The 19,532-nt window shown below is 35.6% G+C and overlaps 1 long non-coding RNA gene across 1 annotated transcript in view; it reads right to left on the minus strand.

The window, feature by feature from the left end:
* LOC134737473 (uncharacterized) overlaps positions 1-17,267 on the minus strand; it is a 31,920-nt gene extending 14,653 nt beyond the window's left edge. Inside the window, exons 1-2 of the long non-coding RNA XR_010122413.1 lie at positions 17,013-17,267; positions 11,574-11,682 (exon numbers count right to left, since the gene is read on the minus strand). This is a non-coding gene — a long non-coding RNA (uncharacterized lncRNA). The remainder of the gene's footprint in view (positions 1-11,573; positions 11,683-17,012) is intronic.
* Positions 17,268-19,532: the final 2,265 nt, after the last annotated feature.

The raw sequence follows: 19,532 nt of genomic DNA on the forward strand, positions 1-19,532 counted from the left end.
AAACAAACAGTACCTAAATACCTAACCAAAACAAGATCCAGTGAAAATGAATCCCCTCCATGTCTCTAACACAAGTAGACCAGTTTTAATAGTGTCCTATAAAAATGGGGACAAATTCCTGTGACCATAGGCAACTAAGAATTTTCAGAAATGACAGATTATTAGAAATCCCCCTCCTTCGACTACAAGTGCAACAAGTTCAATTACCCCTGTGAGTTCCCAGCCCTAACAGAGTCACGGGAAAGATGCATTTATCACAAATGAAACAAGCTTTAAAGGTTTACTTGCCTATGATCTTTTGGAGAAAAGATAAGAAATGAAACATCATATTTGCTTATAAGTATAAATCTCCTTTAAGGAAAGTAATATTTGAAGATCAATTGTTTTGATAATAAAATAAACTTTAGAACCTTGTTTATGGATATTGGGCAACATAAAACTAAGAAATGTATGTTCTGCTTTTTGAGAATGTAGTATCCTTAAAATGGAATCATGAATATTATGAGAATGTCAATATTATGGTAAAATATTACAGTTCATTATTCTGGCAAAGAAATCATTTCTTTAAAGGCATGTATTTATTTTTTACCCATTAGCATCTAAGGAAATACCTCATACACGTTTAAGCATGTGATATGTATTTATAAATTAAATTCAGTGACACTATTTTCCCAATATTGATAATACTTTGACAGTTAAGCAATTGGTCTCTAAGGGTCAATTAGATTTCTAATTTGCAAGAAGAAAATGAAAAATGAAAAGAAGCAGTATAATTCTGGATTCAATCTTTTTTAGGCTAAGAAAATAAAATGGAGGACCCAAATCAAAACAGGGTATCTATCAGATCATTTTCTGATATGTAATGTAGACTTAGTTTTAAATGCTAAAAAGTAAAAGTTACAACAAAACATCTTATATTAGTAGAATGGTTTTCTTACAAGAAGCTCAAATTCTTTTGAAAAGACTCCCATATTTTCAAGGACATGCAGGTTCAAGTGCAAGAGTGTGTGTGGGATAAAGGTGTCATAAACCAGATCGTGGTGTTTACAACACCAGCAAGCACCCTGTGTAATCTCACACCATTCAACTTAATAGCTGTCTCAAAATATAGGAGAATAGAGTTTCCTAGGATTCTCACATACAGAAGGAACCTAGCTTATTTTTCTTTTTCCCACTTCATGTATAAGGAACAAGGGTCAAAGAAGGCTAACCTCACACAGCAAGCTAGTCCAAACCTAGCAGTTACATTGCCTGACTGCTCAAGGTTTATATTGCATTAACTTTCACCTGCTCAGGAAAGACAAGTGCAATGCTTTGTTTGGATGAAAGCACAAAAATTCAGGTATCCAAACCAAACAGCTTAGGTGAGAAGATGATTCAGCTTATTCAGATCTAGGCAAACAAATGAGAAAAAATAAAAGGAGGGGGAAAAAAAAACCCTTACAAAACCTACTATTCCTCAGAAAACCTAACCCACAACCAAAAAAAAAAAAAAAAAACATAAAACTTTTAAATTTTAGGAAAAGATATATGTGGCAGTATAGCATAGAAAGAGTAAAAGTTGGAAAAGAGAGATTTAGAAATATATCAAGTTACATGTAATGCATACAATGTGATTTCTGATAATTTTGGAAAGATATTTTGAATTGACTTTAAAGGGAATGGAGAGGGATGTGAGAGAGTGAACTTGTTCATTTAAGCATGTTTTTCCCCCAGTCCTTACTGCTCATCTGAAAACAAGAAGTAGAGCAGGTCAGGAAAGGGGTTATGGTTAACACTGCAAGATGAAAGATAAGCAGCCAGGCAGTTAGAAGCCAAGGCATTTTATCTAGAAGAGCAGGTCTGGCCTTGTTTCTATCTTGATAAGAATTAGATTGGAGAGCTTGTTTGTCTATAGACTAGGATGGGGTGGAGGGGTGTCGGGGCTGAAGAAAGGGGACAGGGAAGTCAGGGGCTGAGTTATGGAGTAGTGGCAAACCACTAATGTAGTGATAATTCCCTCTTCTATGTTCTGTATCTACCTTAACTTTGGAATTGTTAGACTTGTCTATTTAGATAACATGGCTGTGTTTCTTTCAAATATGGAGACTTAAATATCTAGAAAGTTTAGGTGACCTGAACAGGCTAATTGCCCAAGTCTAAAACTTCAGGACAATAGCTAACTGGATGGGCCATTAACAGAGAACTTGAAAGAAATGACATTTTAATTTAAGCAACTCTTTAAATGGTGTGTTTATCTTTATTCTGAAGCATATGCACGATATACTCTGACTTGCTTTTTAAAGTTGTGTTTTCATTTCAAGTTTTTTAAAATAGATTACAATTATAGCAGCTTCCACTTTCTTACTGCTCTGATTTGATGATACAACTGATTTAGAATTATCTTTTACAATATAATTATTAAAATTCATAAAGTTCTAAGGTCACCAAAATTTATTCTGATTATGGCCATGACTGTAAAAACAGCAGGTTTTCCTGGGATTTTACTTGCTTTTACCCTTAGAATTTTAGTCCATAATAGAACCAAGAAATCAGAAATTCAAAATGAAATGGGTTATCTTTTTAAAAAAATAAGCCTATAAAATTGTTTGTAGCTGTTTGAAATGATTCTTAATCATGGTAGGTTTATGTTGCTCATGCCCTTAGTTGTTCAAGTAGAGTTTGTTGAATACACAAGATGATTAGCAGAGGAGGAAGTATTATAGGATTAATATAGTTCATAAACCTTTAGGGGTTTATAGCCTCTATGAGAAATAAACCAGAGCATTTTTAGCCCAAATGATTAGATACCAAAACAAATTTGTAAAAATGACAGGTGGGAAGAAAGCATCTTGAAACCATATATTTTTTCTTATTATCTTGGCCACTGTATAGATTGTCTGGTACCTTGAGTCTTATCTTCTCTGTGGTCCTGAGGCAGTCCCTATAGATAATTAGCTCTGGACCTGGCCTGACCTCCAGGAGCAATGTCTAGAATGTGTTCATTACAGTGCCTGGCACATAGGAAGAGTGAATTGAGTGTTTGTTAAATGAACACAGATAAGAATAATCAAAATGCTCATTGGTGAGATTGATTAAAATAAATTATATATCCATGCTCTGGGATACTATGCAACTGTGAAAATTATGTAGTTAACTATTTAACAACATGGAAAGACAATGACAGATTATTAATTAGAAAAAAGTTATAAATCATATGAATAGAATGATTCCATATGTGAATAAACAATATGTACCTATGTATTAGATATGTATGATAATTTTTAGAAAGATACATACCAACATGCTTATATGTAGATGGTTGGATTATGAGGGGTTTTTTCTCTTTTTTTTGAGACAGAGTCTCACTCTGTTGCCCAGTCTGGAGTGCAGTGGCATGATCTCGGCTCATTGCAACCTCCGCCTCCCAGGTTCAAGTGATTCTCTTGCCTCAGCCTCCTGAGTAGATGGGATTACAGGCCCCTGCCACCATGCCCGGCTAATTTCTGTATTTTTAGTTGAGATGGGTTTTTGCCATGTTGGCCAGGCTGGTCTCAAACTCCTGACCTCAAGTGATCCATCCACCTCAGCCTCCCGAAGTGCTGGGATTACAGGCATGAGCCACCAGGGCCAGCCGGATTATCAGCTTTTTTTAAATTTTACTTTAAAATTTTTGCACATTAAAAAAAATATATATATAGAAAAGATTGTTTTTATGATAATTTTTTTAACATCCTAAAGGTGAGGATATAGAAATAGCAAGTGATAATTATTCTTTAGTAAAACTTGTCTGTGAAACGAAGTGGACTGAAAGCATAGAAGCTACAGCTTATTTATAACCAATCGAGAAGCAGGACATATAAAATGCTGTACAGACTCCTGCTACCTGGGAAGCTTCTGATAAATGGGGGTTGCTATTATTATTATTGTCATTAAAATGCCTTCAGTTCTCATAGACTTTCAGCACCAGCACACTGTCCAGGAGCACTGTCCAGAATGTTCTCAAGGAGAGTCCTCTTTCTAGAACGCTCTCCTTTTTTAAAGTTTCTTCTCTTATTTCCCGCTCCTTGGCTACTCAGTAGAGTTGTGCTGGTGCTGAAAGTCTATGAGACCTGAAGGCATTTTAGTGGCAATAATAATAACAGCAACCCTTGTTTATTAGAAGCCTCCCAGGGAGCAGGACTCTGTACAGCATTTTACATAGTGTGCTACTCCATTGGTTATAAATATGCTGTGGCTCCTATGCTTTCAGCCCACTTTCTTCCACAGAAAAGTTTTGCCAAAGAATAATTATCACTTGCTATTGCATATCCTGACCTCCAGGATGTTAAAACATTTTATCATAAAAATAATCTTTTCTATATAATTCTTAAATGTGTAAAAATTTTAAAGTAAAATTAAAAAACTCATAATCCAACCATCTATACATATAAGCATCTTGGTACAAATCTTTCTAAAAATTATCATACATATCTAACACATAGGTACACATTGTTTATTCACATATGGAATCATTCTATTCACATGATTTATAACTTTTTTCTAATTAATAGTCCATCAGTATCTTTCCATATTGTTAAATAGTTAACTACATAATTTTTCACAGTTGCATAATATCCCAGTGCATGGATATATAATTTATTTTAATCAACCTCACCACTGAGCATTTTGATTACTTTTATCTCTATTCATTTAACAAAGAATTCACTCTTGCTATGTTCTAGGCACTGTAATGAACACTTTATGGTATTTACACATTTAATTACTGTAAAAACCAATTAGGACAAATTAGTATTGTAGGCACAACAACAAATGCTGGTGGGGATGTGCAGAAAAGGAAGCTCTTGAAACACTGTTGGTTGGAATGTCAATTAGTACAGCCATTATGAAGAATAGTACGGAGGTTCCTGAAGAAAACTAAAAATAGAACTGCCATACAATCCAGAAACTCCACTACTGGGTATTATCCAAAAGAAAGGAAATCAGTATATCAAAGAAATAGCTGCACCTCCATGTTTATTGTGGCACTATTCACAATAGCCAATATATGGCATCAAACTTAGTGTCTATCAATAGATGAATGAATAAACAAAATATGTTTTATATAGACACAATGAAATACTATTTGTCTGTAAAAAATATCATATCATTTGCAGCAACATGGATGGAACTGGAAGTCATTATGTTAAGTGAAATAAGCTAGGCATAGAAAGACAAATATTGCATGTTTTCACTCATATGTGGGAGCTAAGAAGGTTTATCTCGGGGAGATAGAGAGTAGATTCGTAGTTCCTAGAGGCTGGGAACAACTGAGTGGGGGATGAAGAGAGGTTGGTTACTGGGTACAAAGATACAGTTTGATAGAAGCATTAAGTTCTAGTGTTTGATAGCACAATAGGCTATATATAATTAACAATAATTTATTGTATATTTCAAAATAGCTAGAGGAGAAGATTTAGAATGTTCCAAACACAAAGAAATAATTAGCGTTTGAAGTGACGGCTACCCCAATTGCCCTGATTTTTTATTATGTAACAATAAAAAACCAACCAGGCTGCAACAACCTTATTAATAGTAGCAATCCTCTTACTCTCCCTATTTTACAGATAAAGGAACTAAGGCACAGAAAAGTAACTTGCCCAAGTTCACAGAGCTAATAAGTAGCAGAACTGAGGTTTCAACTCAGGCTGGCTCTAGAGTAGGTGCTCTTAACTACTGTGATATGGTTGCTATCAGAAACAATGCTGCAATGAATGTCTTAATTTCTTATTGTTTCCTTAGAAAAATACTTAGAATGAAAATGCACCCTTTTTAAATGCATTGGCAATTTGCTCTTCAAAACGTTTGTACTTTTTTCTCCTACAAACTGTTTATTGACAGACCTTAGATGATACTGGGCGTTATTAAAATTAAATCTCACACTGTTTCAACTTGTATTTCTCATTCACAATTCTCTGAATCTACTGAAATGTTTTCAGTCTTCGTCTTTCATGACCACTCCATAGCATGGGATGACTGATAACTCCTTTCTCTTGCTGTTCTTTACTGCTTCAGTGTGATATCACCCTCGGCTACTTCCCTCTAACTTGCATTAACATTCCTCCCCTGACTCCCTCACTGATACTTCCCTCTGACCTCCTTTTACATTTTGGTGTTTCTTCGCTCTCCACTTTATCCTCTTCTCATGTTGCAATCTCCCTGGGAAATCTCATCCATTCCCATGACTTTCACCACAATTTAAATGCTAATGCCCCATAAATCTTTATCTCCTTCCAGACATCTCCGTTAACTCTAGACTTACATATGTAACTGTCTATTAGACATCTTCACCAGGGATATTCTCCAGGCCTTCAAAAACTGAATATGTTTAAAATTGAACTGGCCATTTTTCTCCTACACCTGATCTTCATCTGGTATTTATCATCTGAATTTGATTTTACCATCATACAGCCAAACACCTAATAAGACAGTCATTTTAGATTTGAGTAATGATGATAACAAAGGTTTTGAATCTGACAACCCTGGGTTTGAACCCAAGGTATGCCACTTAAAATCTGGATGGCCTTGAGAAAGTTGCTCAAAGTCTCTAAACTTTATTTTTGTTATCTATAAAATCAGAATAAAAATACCTACTTTGCAACACTGTTGGGAAATTGAAATGGGATGATGTACATTATACTGTGTATGTTCTTTTGGGTGTGCTTGACATATTAAAAGCATTCAATAAAGAGTATTGCTATTTTGGCGGTGATGTTTCACCTCTCACATCCAATCAGCTTCTGAGTCCTATTGTTTCTAACTCTGTAACCTCACTCCAATAATCTTTCTCTCTTTACCATCCCTGCCGATAATGCCTAATTAAGATCTTACCGTATCTGCTTTAAGGGTTGCAATTTTCTCTAATTCAATGGTTCTCAACCTCTTTTTTATTCCTGATATCAACACACAGAATGGATGAAGTTCACATGCATGATGCTCCATCAGGCATACTCCATGTTAAGTACAATTCCAGAAGTTTAGGCTATAACTCCACCCCCCTGTTTCCCATTCCAATAGGAAATATACTAAGAGTAGAATTAGCAAAGAGGGAAACTTGAATCCACTCCAGTCTTTTGTCTTGTGCAAATATGAGTACTGTATTTCTAGCAGCAAACTGCTTGCAGCATACCTGTGTGCCAGTATACCATGGGTGAGGTTTGCCTTAGCTAACTTCCTTTACTAACCCTCTCACCCCACAATAATTCCATTCCCTACACTATTGTCAAAGTAAGTAGTTTCTATTATGTAGACTTTACCCTGTGCCCTGAATTTTCTATGAGACAAAATACAACTCCCATTAGCTTGGCGTTTAAGATCTTTTAGACCTATCCTTTTCAGCTTTTTCAGGCTTTCCTTTTTATATACTTCACCAGACATACGTCTCTTGAAACAACAAAATAATGGCATTTTCCATCTCCCATTTCTCCCTTTCCTGTCACTCCTCACTCCACAAGAGTCTGCCTTAAGCTCCAGACCCTCCCCTGAATGTACCCTTAAACATGGGCACCCACGACCTTTATACTACTAAATCCATTGGGCATTTTTCACTTAGTAGCAATGAACACGTTGAACACTTCCTTTCCTCCTAATTCTTTGGCTTCTCCTTTATTAATCTCCTTTTCTGGCGATTTTTCTTCTATTTATAGTTCAATATTCTGCCCCCAGGACTCTTTCCTGAGCAGTTTTCTTTTCTTCAATTCTCTTTACATTCTACTATCTCTCTTTGGGAAATCCACTCTACTCTTTATGGTTTCAATTACTATATATGTGCAAGTGCCAAATAATCCTCTATTTCTAAGCTTACCTCTTTCCTGAACCCTATATATACAATTGCTCATAAGACTTCCCAACTTAAGGGTCTTGTGCACGATATAAACATAGTGTTTTCAGAAGGGAATTCCTCATCCTCCAACCCTCCCTAGCCAACCTCTTTTTCATTAAAGTTGCACACTTGTATAAATGACACCACTCACCCAATTTCTTCAGTGAGAGTTGAGGAGATATATTTGACCTCTCCCACTATTTTTGACCCCTACAACTAGTTACCATATCTTGTTGATTATATCTCACAAATATCTCTAAAATTCATTACATAATGACAATCCCATTGCAGCCATCTTACCCCAGGCTGCCATCAACTCTTACCTAAATTAATTAATCTCTTGGCTCCAATGTTGTCCCACATCAATCCATCCTGCTGTAGGCTCATCTATTTTTCGTCAAATCTGATAATATAACCCCCTAACTTAAAACGCTTCAAGATAAAGTTCAAAGACTTATTATCACTTTTAAGGATTTCTAAGATCTAGTTCTGGCCCCCACTACCAGCCCAGATGATGTACCATGTGTATTTTCACACTATATGGTCCAGCTTGTATATGGACCTCTTGTCTCTCTCTCTCTCTCTCCTTCTTTTTTTTTTTTTTTTTTTTTTTTTTTTGAGATGGCGTCTTGCTCTGTCGCCCACGCTGGAGTGCAGTGGCGCAATCTCGGCTCACTGCAAGCTCCGCCTCCCAGGTTCATGCCATTCTCCTGCTTCAGCCTCCCGAGTAGCTGGGGCTACAGGCATGAGCCACCACGCCTGGCTAATTTTTTTGTAGTTTTAGTAGAGTCAGGGCTTCACCGTGTTAGGCAGGATGGTCTCGATCTTCTGACTTCGTGATCTGCCCGCCTCGGCCTCCCAAAGTGCTGGGATTACAGCATGAGCCACCGCGCCTGGCCTCTTGTGTCTCTTTTTGTCTCTGTTTTGCTTACATTGAATGCTCTCTTGTCCTGACCCCTTTTCTTTGCCCGGCTCAATCTATTTCAGAGTTCCTATTCTCTAGGATTGATCGTATACTCCACTGTAGATTTCCAAGGTCTTAATACTTTCCATACCATAACATATATTTCTTTACTAGAAGCCCTCTTATCTCATATGATTGCTAATATTAAAATAGACTCAAATCTAAGAAGCATAAGATATTTACATTTCTTAAACATTTATTTTAATATAATACAGTTATATATTCATTCCCCTATTTTTTAATTTAAGGATATAGCCTTTAATTTGGAAACAGGTCCGTTGACTAAAGATCCAGACAATCTTTCTTTACTATAGTGTACCATCCATAATTTCTAATTTCACTATCTTTAAACTAAAAAAAAACACATTTGCAAGCCAATCGAAATATGAACTTTCTGGATTATTCAGTTTTTTTTTTTTTCTGAGTCTTTGCTCATTGTATCTCCTCCACCTAATTTCACAGGAAAGTTTTTAGCAATTCTCCTTTATTGAGTCTTTCCAAAAAATTCAAGTTAATTTTCAAAGAAGCAACTCTTTCATTTTATACTCTATTTCATTGAATTACGGAAGCAATGTTATTTTTATTACATGGTTATAATACGAAGTCAACTGGCAATGGTTTGGGAATAAACACAACTAATTCTTGGCAAGCATGCAGCGGCACCAATGAGAAAAATGTGTAGGCTTACTGGAGCGTCATCTACTGGCTGTGAGCTTTCACTGAGCCCTGAATATTAATCAGAGTGTTTTGCAAAGGAAATTGATAATATTGGTTAATTTGCCAAGTCAGTTAAATGGAGATCTATTAAGAGCACTTCTGTTAACATAGCTGTCTCTCTTTCACATTGACTGTAAGCACTGTGATAACAGAAGAAATACACATGTCTTAGAAATGACCATCTCTTTTGTATTCATCCCTACTTTCACTACCATGTACTGGGCACACAATAAATATTTGCTGAAGGAATAAAGAAATGAGTAAATGAATATATTAAGAAATATCTAGAATAATTACATCCTTCCTCCACTGTAGCTTAAGTGTCAATGCTTAATACTGCTTCATTTTCCTGAATGATTTCTCTGTCCTCCAAAGTAAAATGTGTAATTTCCCTTTTTCTGCCTCCAATGTTCCTGCACTTACTGCCAACATACCACTTTAAAATACTCTAACATCTGATTTTTTTAATTTCCCATTACATATCTATTACATATCTCTTGAAGGCAAGAAATCATTTGTATTTTTATATCTTGTTTTCAATATCTAAATGACATATGCTATTTCCATTCCCAAATTAATTGATAAATATGTGAATAAATAAAATAGCTGTGCCATATAGTTATCCTTGATATCACTTTAGATGAGGAAACTGAGGCTGGAAAGATTAAACAGCTTAAGTAATATTAACAAAGCAAATAACTTTTGGGACCTCCTTGCTCTGTGTATGTCATAGCTCATGCTCTCTTTCAACTCTATTACATCTCTTTGAATCAGCTAGTAAGATGAAACCTCTTCTAGGAAGTAAAGACTTCCTGGCCCCAATCAATTCTTTTTACTTGCCACTTGCTTGTGAATATTGATATTGCTTTCGTTGGATTTTAAAAAATAGACTCGTAGGTAAACAGTAAACAAGAGAGGCAGAGGCCAGAACGCTCAGAAAAAAGGATACAAACTGGAGCAATAAGGATTATATGGTCTGAAGCAGAGATATGTGGAAGCTGAGGTGGGAAAGTGATGGTAAAGCAAACCAGACCCAAGGATATTGGTTTACCTTATGGCAATACTTAACCCATGGAATGAGAACATTTGTATGAATTATCCAGGCCATTGTTTTCCTCCATAGAAGATATCATATTTCCCATATGTGGTTTGGAGAGACTTCCTGGAGTAGATTGATTCCAAGTGTATCTTCAATGGTAGGGAAAATATGGCTTAGTGTTTGGAAAAAGGGATCTAATTTGCAGACTTCAAGGCCAGTGAGAATGAAGGAGCTGATTCAAATAAAAAATAGGCATACTCGAAGGAAGAACAAGCCATTGTGATGTTATAGTGAAGAGTAGAGAAACCCCATAGAATCATGAGAAGGACAGAACATCTTTTTGTTAATTATTTTCCTGGACCTCCAACTCCATACCACTGACCATCACATTCATCTTTAGTTTTATCCAAATCAGATTGGCTAATTTTCATCTGAGTTCTTCAGACATCGTATCTTGTGCCAAATCTCTTAGCTGTCAAATTCCTAACTTCTTATTTTAGAAAATTCAGACCAAAATCAATTCTCTAGTTTTCCAAACACTTGTTACAGATTTTCTTTCCATACACTTAATAATGTAGAGGTTCAACAACTTAGTGCATTGCATCACATATTAATTGTCTTCTATATCATTTCATTGAAATGCATCCAGGATATACTATTATTCTTCCCACCTCTATTCATCTTTTTGGTTTTATTTGGCAAGGAAACAAGGCCCTATGGCTACTTTATTCAATATCATTATCTCTGCAACATAATTTCTTTTGTTTATTTTTCTTATTTTAGTATTTATAAATTCTGTTACTGTTCCACAAGTTTAGTGGGGCAGTGGTCTAACTTTTCCAACTATCAAATCACTTTACCACAAATTTACTTTCTCCCACAACTGAACTGGCTATCTTTACTGAAAAATTATAAATATGAAATCATATAAAAACATAAAATAAAAATAATAATTTAAATATTTTATAATTATATATTATAATAATTTATAATATAAATAATAATTTATATACCTTATTTCAATGTACATATAAATCTTTGTATTCGAATCCCTGGTCCATCACTTGTTAACTCCACAGTTTTAGGCAAGGCCGTTAAATTCTTTGAAGCCTCTTGTTATTCCTAGAAATTATGGGTGACAATGGAATTTCCATCATAGCTTTGAAGATGAAATAAGAAAAACATGGAAACTATTATAGTGACTACCACATAACAAGAACTCAATAAAAGGTAGCTGTGGTTATTGTTATAAAGCAGGAGTATTTATATAGTTCAATGTAATTATTAGGACAGACCATAGATCTGCTTTTGAGCCCTTGAAATGTAGCCCAAATTGAGATATGCTATAAATGTAAAATACACACTGGGTTTCAAAGACTTAGTATAAAAAACAAAGAAGGTAAAGTATATCACTAATAAGTTTTTACATGCATACATGTTGAAATGGTATTTTAGATATATTGGATTAAATTAAATATGTTAAAATTAATTTTGTATGTTTTAAATATTTTTAACATGGCCACTAGAAAAATTAATTACACATGCAGCTTGTATTTGTGGTACACATTACATTTCTACTGTACAGTACTGCTATAAATAATAATTATAAACCCATGAGTAGTTTTACTGAGAAATCTTGTCATAAATTTTCTCTCATGTGAAATGTTGTCACCCATAATGAACTCTTATAAATTCTTATATAGACATGTAAAATATTTTGAAATATTTTATTATAGGATATATAGAAGATGTTCTCTCTTAGGATTATTAATTTGTAATGACATATTAATATATTATAATTTGATACAAAGGCTCTTTTTATATCATGTTTGCAAGATGTCTTCCTTATGTAGCCTGTGAAAATAATAATAAAGATTTACTTGGGTATCACATATTTATACACCCAGTTAATTTACAAATGTGGGGGTAACTGAAGACCTGTATGATAACAGATGGGAAAACTTAGTGAATTTTGCTAAAAGGAATGCAGTTTACCAGAAGATCAGTAATAGACTGTGGTTAAAAAGTGGTCCTAGAGAAGACATTGTCTAAAAGCTGTGTGGGGATATAGGGTTGTTCTATAACTGTACATCCTGCCTCTCGTGTGACCTTGAGCATCATGGACTACGACGAAACCCTAGTTTCTAGTCATGTGACCAACTAGTTGTTAAGAAAGCAGGCTTGTATAAATAAATTCACCCAAAGATTCATGCTGAAGGCCTCAGATTCCATTTCTATAAATTGAGCTGCCCTCTGATAACCTCCAGCTCAAAAGGAGATGATAATACATGACACATTCAAACAGGTAAGTGCAAATATATACCTACTTTTTACATTTGTATATGCCACATTTATAAAGAGAATAATTTTAAGTACTGCTTTACCCTATACCTCACACACACACACACACAAAAAAAACAAGAAACTGTCTGAACGTTTATGACAGAAAAGACACATGCCTAGATTCCTCAGACCCCCGCTGAGGTATTCAGGGACTCTCTGGACCAAGCTGTGCTCAGTGGAAGTTTGGGCTCTCTGGTTCTGCTCTTTGTTTCTGTTTCTAATACACATTCATATTCAAGGGAACTGAAAATTGAGGTACATTCCTCCTAAAATTACTGTGTACCCTGATTTCCACCTAAGTCTTTAGTTGTCTTTCTGAAAACTTTCCAATACAATTTTAGAATCTCCCTTCAATACCCCTGTTTCCATGAGTCTATTCTTTGCCACCCAAACCTTCTCCTACTGGGAGTCCCAGGTAACTTGTACCTCTGGGTTTTTTGTTTGTTTGTTGTTTTTTTAGAGATGGGGGACCACTCCGTCTCCCAGACTGGAGCGCAGTGGCACAATCATAGCTCACTGTAGCCTCAAATTCCTAGATGAAAGCGATTCTCCTGCCTCAGCCTCTGATGTAGCTAGGACTACAGGTGTGCACCACTGCACCTGGCTAATTTTTAAAATTGTTTGTAGAAATGGGTTCTCGCTTTGTTGCCCAGGCTGGTCTCAAACTCCTGGCCTCAAGTGATCCTCCCACCTTGGCCTCCTAAAGTGCTAGGATTACAGTTGTGAGCCACTGCATACTGCCAATACCTATATTTTGACCCTCGGTGACAGCTTTTCTTTATACTAATTTTCATATGAATCTTATTCCTTCTACTGAAGGAATTCCTTGGTATAACTTTTCTTATACTTTACAAACTCCATGAGTTTGACTTTAACGTTTTCTATTTTAGTGTACTCTCCCTAGTTGATCTCCTCAAATCTGTACCATAAATATACATATGTATATATAGTCATACCTTGTATAACAGCATTTTAATCAACAACAGACCACATATAGAATGGTGGTCTCATAAGATTATAATAGAGCTGAAAAATTCCTATTGCCTAGTGATCTATATTATAATTGCCTACTATATTCCATATAGTAATGCTTAAGGTCTCACTAAGAGGCAGGTTATACAGTTATAGAACAACCCTATATCCCCACACAGCTTTTAGACAATCTCTTTTACTTATATAGCATCTCTAGGACCATTTTCTTGTACAAGTTTGTAGCCTAAGTGCAGTAGGTTATACTATCTAGGTTTGCATAAGAACTACATACATACTCTGTACTGTTTACACTGAAATCGCCTAACAACGTCCCTGTCGTTAAGCAACACATGACTGTATATGCATTTATATGTGTGTGTGTGTGTGTGTGTGTGTGTGTGTGATCTAAGCCCAGATCTTTCTCCTGATATTAACCTAGTATCCCTAATTTCCTACTAGATATCTGTACTTGAATGTGATACTGGTATTTCACATCAACAGGTTCAGCATGTTCATCACCTTTCTACTCCTTAAATCTGTTTTTTCCTTTGTGTTTTTTGATGTGAGTAAATGGCACCACGATGCACCTAACCTTCCCAGTCGGAATCCAGGGTATCATCCTTAATTAACCCCCCTTCCTCACTACCCACATACATCCAGCACAGAGCAGTCCAGTATTTTCCACCTTTTAAATATCTTTGGAATCTGTATCTCTCCATTTCCAGACCACTCCCATAGCACAAGCCATGATTATCTTTTTCTAGGATTTACTGCAGCATCTTCTACTTCCAGTCTGGCATCCCTCCAATCTCATCTCATATTGAAGCCCAAGCAATTTTGCAAATCTAATCATATCACTTCCAAATAGAGCCCCCATTGGTCCTTGTTTCCCTTGTATAAATTCAAATTCCTTGATTTTGAAAAACAAAGCCCTAACATGCAACTCTACTCAACTCTCCAATTTCATCTCTTGTTCTTATCTTACACTCAAGCCATACAGAACACACAATTCTCTGAATGGAACCATTCATATTTATTCACTCTCTGTTTCTGTCATTGTGTCTCTTGGACTCTTCTTATCTTTCCCTGTCTGCCCCACTGTCTCTTCCAGGACTTTGCAGATGTCTTTCCTCTGCGTAGAACATGTTCTCCATTTTCCCATTTCATCTTTCCCTCTTTGTGAAATTTACTTTCGTTTATCTTTTTGAACTCAGCTTAGTTGTGGCTTCTACCAGGACATATTTTTCTTAGTCTCAGGCTGAATTAGGTTCCCCACCCATTTGTTTCCATAGTATATTTCTTTCATATTTATGGTAATAATTACCATGTTTTTTGATGCCTAATTATTTGTTTGCTTCCTCACTGTAAGATTTTTCTATCCTTGAATACAGGGATTGTGTCTTATTCAATATTATGTGCTAAGCACCTAGACCAGCAGATTGGAAGTACTGAATAAATGAATGAACTTCCTACAGTATTTAGTCAAGGGGCTTGCATGCAATAAATACTCCACTTCCTAAATTTTAGATAATTTTTTTTTGTGGACACTGTAACAGGAACCAATCATTCAGAAAGAAAGATAGTATCGAAAGAAAGGACAAAGCTTATGATCTACCCAATTTTCCAAGTAGACTCAAATTTAATGTTGAGATATAAATCATCTGCACATTCTATCCTTGTCTCATCCTACAGGCTAATTCTGCAGACTTTACTTAAATTTCTCCAAGGATAGAAAGTGGCCTTGCTAGGAATCCCAGAATAAATAATGTCACTGAGCCAGAATCCTGGAAAGAATACGTGGATACGTCGTTCCCTACTTGTCTTTCATTCCTCTAGTACTATTTATCAGGTAACGTTTTCAGGGTTCTCAAAAGAAACAAAGCAAAAACCTTACATCTTTAAAGGATAATATTTTACTCCCTTCACGTTGAACTTAGGTTTAAATTAAAATTAGGTTGAAGTTGGATTTAAATTTAGGTTTTAAAATGTGTACACTCTTTCATAATCTTGAGATACTCTGTTTTATATTACTCAATAAAATGATAAGGTTATTTTTTACACTTAGACCCATTATAGTTTTACTTTACTTATAGTAAAATATTCAAAGGCCTTGCTGTCATGAAAGGTGTTGCTATATATAAATCAGGCCTGCTTGGTACATAGTGATAAATGAGGTAGGATAAGTCATTCACTCTTACTGTCATTCAGATGGCCAATGATGGAGCTGTCTTTGTTTCTCCAAATAAGTTTTATTATGGAGTTCTGCCATAATAGTCTGGACAAACGGAATGAATTTAGGTCTCATAGACCAAAACAAATTTAGAAGTGTAAAACAGTCACTGGGCCAATTCTCCCAACTATTGCATTTGTAATTTACATGGTCTCAAAATACTGAAAATTAGTCTTACAAATAAAAAAAGTACAAAAAAAAGGCTTTGCTTCTGAGAAATATGAGGGTTATTTATAACCCAGCATACAGAGAGCTAAAGAACAAACAGCAGATAAATAGAAATAAAAAGTCTGTAGATTTAAAACATAGCAAGTGGCCAGGCGTGGTGGCTCACGCCTGTAATCCGAGCACTTTGGGAGGTGGAGGCAGGTGGATCACCTGAGGTCGGGAGTTTGAGACCAGCCTAGCCAACATGGCAAAACCCCATCTCTACTAAAAATACAAAAGTTACCTGGGTGTGGTGACGGGAGCCTGTAATCTCAGCTACTCAGGAGGCAGAGGCAAGAGAATCACTTCAACCTGGGAGATGGAGGTTGCAGTGAGCCAAGATTGTGCCATTGCACTCCAGCCTGGGTGACAGAGCAAGACTCTGTCTCTAAATAAATAAATAAATAAATAGAAACATAGCAAGTAAATAAATTATACTACTTGTTCTCTAACCCTGTGATGGTGTATTATTATAGGTGACCCTTGCTGTCCAGTGGCAGGCTGACAGATTGCCATTACTAATACATGATACTTGGATGTGCCTAATTACCATGGGACACTAGTATTGCCCAAAGCTACTTATAAACTTCCATGTGATGACTAATAATTGTACTTGGGTTATACATACATTGGAAATGTGGCTGGCAAGACCTGCTGATACTCATATGAACCATGTGAGTACAGAAAGGAAAATACATACCCTTCATTATCTTGTTCATTTCTGGGAGTTCTCAAGTGCTTCTTTTTTTTGAACTTGGCTGATCATGCCATGTTTATATTCTAAGAGTCAGATAAAGGAGTATAATATAATTAACCCAAACATACAGAGTATCCTAACATACTTATGACAGATTGCTCATTAAAAAATCTGACATCATTAAGATAATCTACATTGATGGAATGACATGGTAGTATGTTTTTTACATAGCTCAAACTCACCACACCATATCAAGCTCTTTAGTGTTAAGATTTTGTTTTCTATATATTAGAAACTATGAACCAGGATAAATTAATCATTCAAAATATGTTAACACAAATGGGCATTTAGTTAAAGCTGAGATATTTCATATTGAATATGGTGGCTAGTCTCTCAATATGATGCTGAATCATAATTTTTAAGAGTCAAAGACCGTTTTTCTAATTAGAGCAGACAATGTGTCAGCATACTGTAGTTTGAATTGACTATATTATTGCACACTCATTTTTGGAATTTCAAGTACAAACAAGAAAATGAAAAAGGGATCTAATACAGAGCTCATCTTTATTTCAAAAGAATTAGGTGATGACCCATTTCATATCTTAAAGACCCAAGAAAGCTACTTGAATTCTTCAAGGCAAATAAAGAATAAATTCTTTCCTTTACCCTTGCCTGTAGCAGAATTTTTCTCAGCTTGTTATGTGATCGAGTGATCACTTTCTTAGCTATAATCAAACTTGTCAAGACATTAAAGAAGAAAGCAGCAGACTCTGGGCTTCTACTTGCAGCTTGGAAAACGTATTAGTGTTATGGTATAGCCAAACTCCCATTTGTTAGGATGACTAAAAAGTAATTTGGCTAAGAGCTTGGAAAAACATGAGTCATTTGCTGCCCCAGTTTTCTTTTTTTCCCCTTGAGTGTTATCAAATGATAGTAATATATATGCATGTTACAATCTGATACAAATAAACAAACAAACAGTGAAGGGAGGTGGGGTGGGGAGGAGCTGTGCAGAGGGGTGGGGTGAGGAGGAGTGGGGAGACAAAGAATAGACTGTTTGAAGGCCAAAAAAATGTTATTTACTTACACTGGAGAAGTAAGACAAGGAGAACATAATGCTAGGTGTTACTACAGCAACCATCCCTTGAAGACTGGGGAAACTCGTCTTGGCTTTGACCAAATGGTAGTACATGTCTCATTCCTAAGGATAGACAACATAAGGTTGGATTTTACCATAAATATATCACTCATTTCACAAAGAACAGAGTTGGGGTGAGGGTGAATCTTGATATTGCTCTATGCTACAGAAATAACAGTAAAGAGATAAATTAGTAATAGGTTTTAGCACCTAAGAAGAATAAGCACAATCTCCAGGCTGCTCATTGAATTTGGAAGACATAATGACAATGATATCACTGAAAACACTAGGATGTCATTGACAGAACTTCCAGTACTGATAGATTCATAGATTTCATGATGAGTCAGGTGAAGGTTTTCAAATGAAGAGGAGGCAAAAAACAAAGTATAAATATTAGAACGTAGATTCTGCAATGAAAGAACTAAGGAAAATGAGTATGGGGATATAGATATAGTGATTTAAAAAACGGCAAAGAATTCCATCAACTCTGAAGGAAATTTTGTAAGTAATCAAAAGCCCACATTTATTTAAATTAGGTCACAAAGGGGTCTTTAGAAGACCAAGCTAGGATAATTTATTCATTAAAAAAATTTCTGCAACAATATTTTAATTTCAAATGATTTTTGCCTTGCTACTTAATACTGTATTTCTCAGTCCTAATGACTGTGCCAGTGAGTTCATTTGGGATAATTCTGTTTAAAAATTAGAAAAGCAAAACATTACTTTTAAAGTATGCCTGCTGATTCTCTTATTAATTGGGTTTATCAATCAAATGGTGAATAAACTGGTTTAGAAATTAAAACACTGAACTAAGTATATGTGGAATTAGAGCCTAGTTTTAGCTTTTTCACTGATTGGGGTGCTTTTGAACAAAATCACAATCAACCTGAATCTGTTTCCTTGCCAATAAAATGAAGATAAAGTATCAGATACCCTACACTTTCCATGAGCGTTTTGAGAGTGAATTAGATAAAGTCAGGAACAATCGTGATCATTTGCAAAGTACTTGTAAAAAAGTGGGGTATGGTTAAAACTCACATATTGTGGTTGCATTAAATTTCTCACACTGAAAAAGATTGTGTTTTATTTAGAGTAATCAGAATTGTGACAGGGTCAAGGAGAACAGATAGATGTTGATCAAAGTTTTTTAAGCTTTTATGTCCACAAAACCAGAACCAATATGTGGGCCCAGGGCATTGATACAAAATGAACTCTGTTGCCATTCCGTCTTAGCTAAATTCTCCTACTTCCTGATCAAGGGATTTCACTAAGTACTCCTGGTGGAGACAGTTGATTCTGATCCCAACTCCATCTGGTGAGGTGAAATGACAACACAGCGACTCCTCCCTCTTCCACCACAGGCTTACCAAAGGCCCAATGAAACC

Source organism: Symphalangus syndactylus, chromosome 8 (assembly GCF_028878055.3).
Source record: "Symphalangus syndactylus isolate Jambi chromosome 8, NHGRI_mSymSyn1-v2.1_pri, whole genome shotgun sequence".
NCBI lineage: Eukaryota > Metazoa > Chordata > Mammalia > Primates > Hylobatidae > Symphalangus > Symphalangus syndactylus.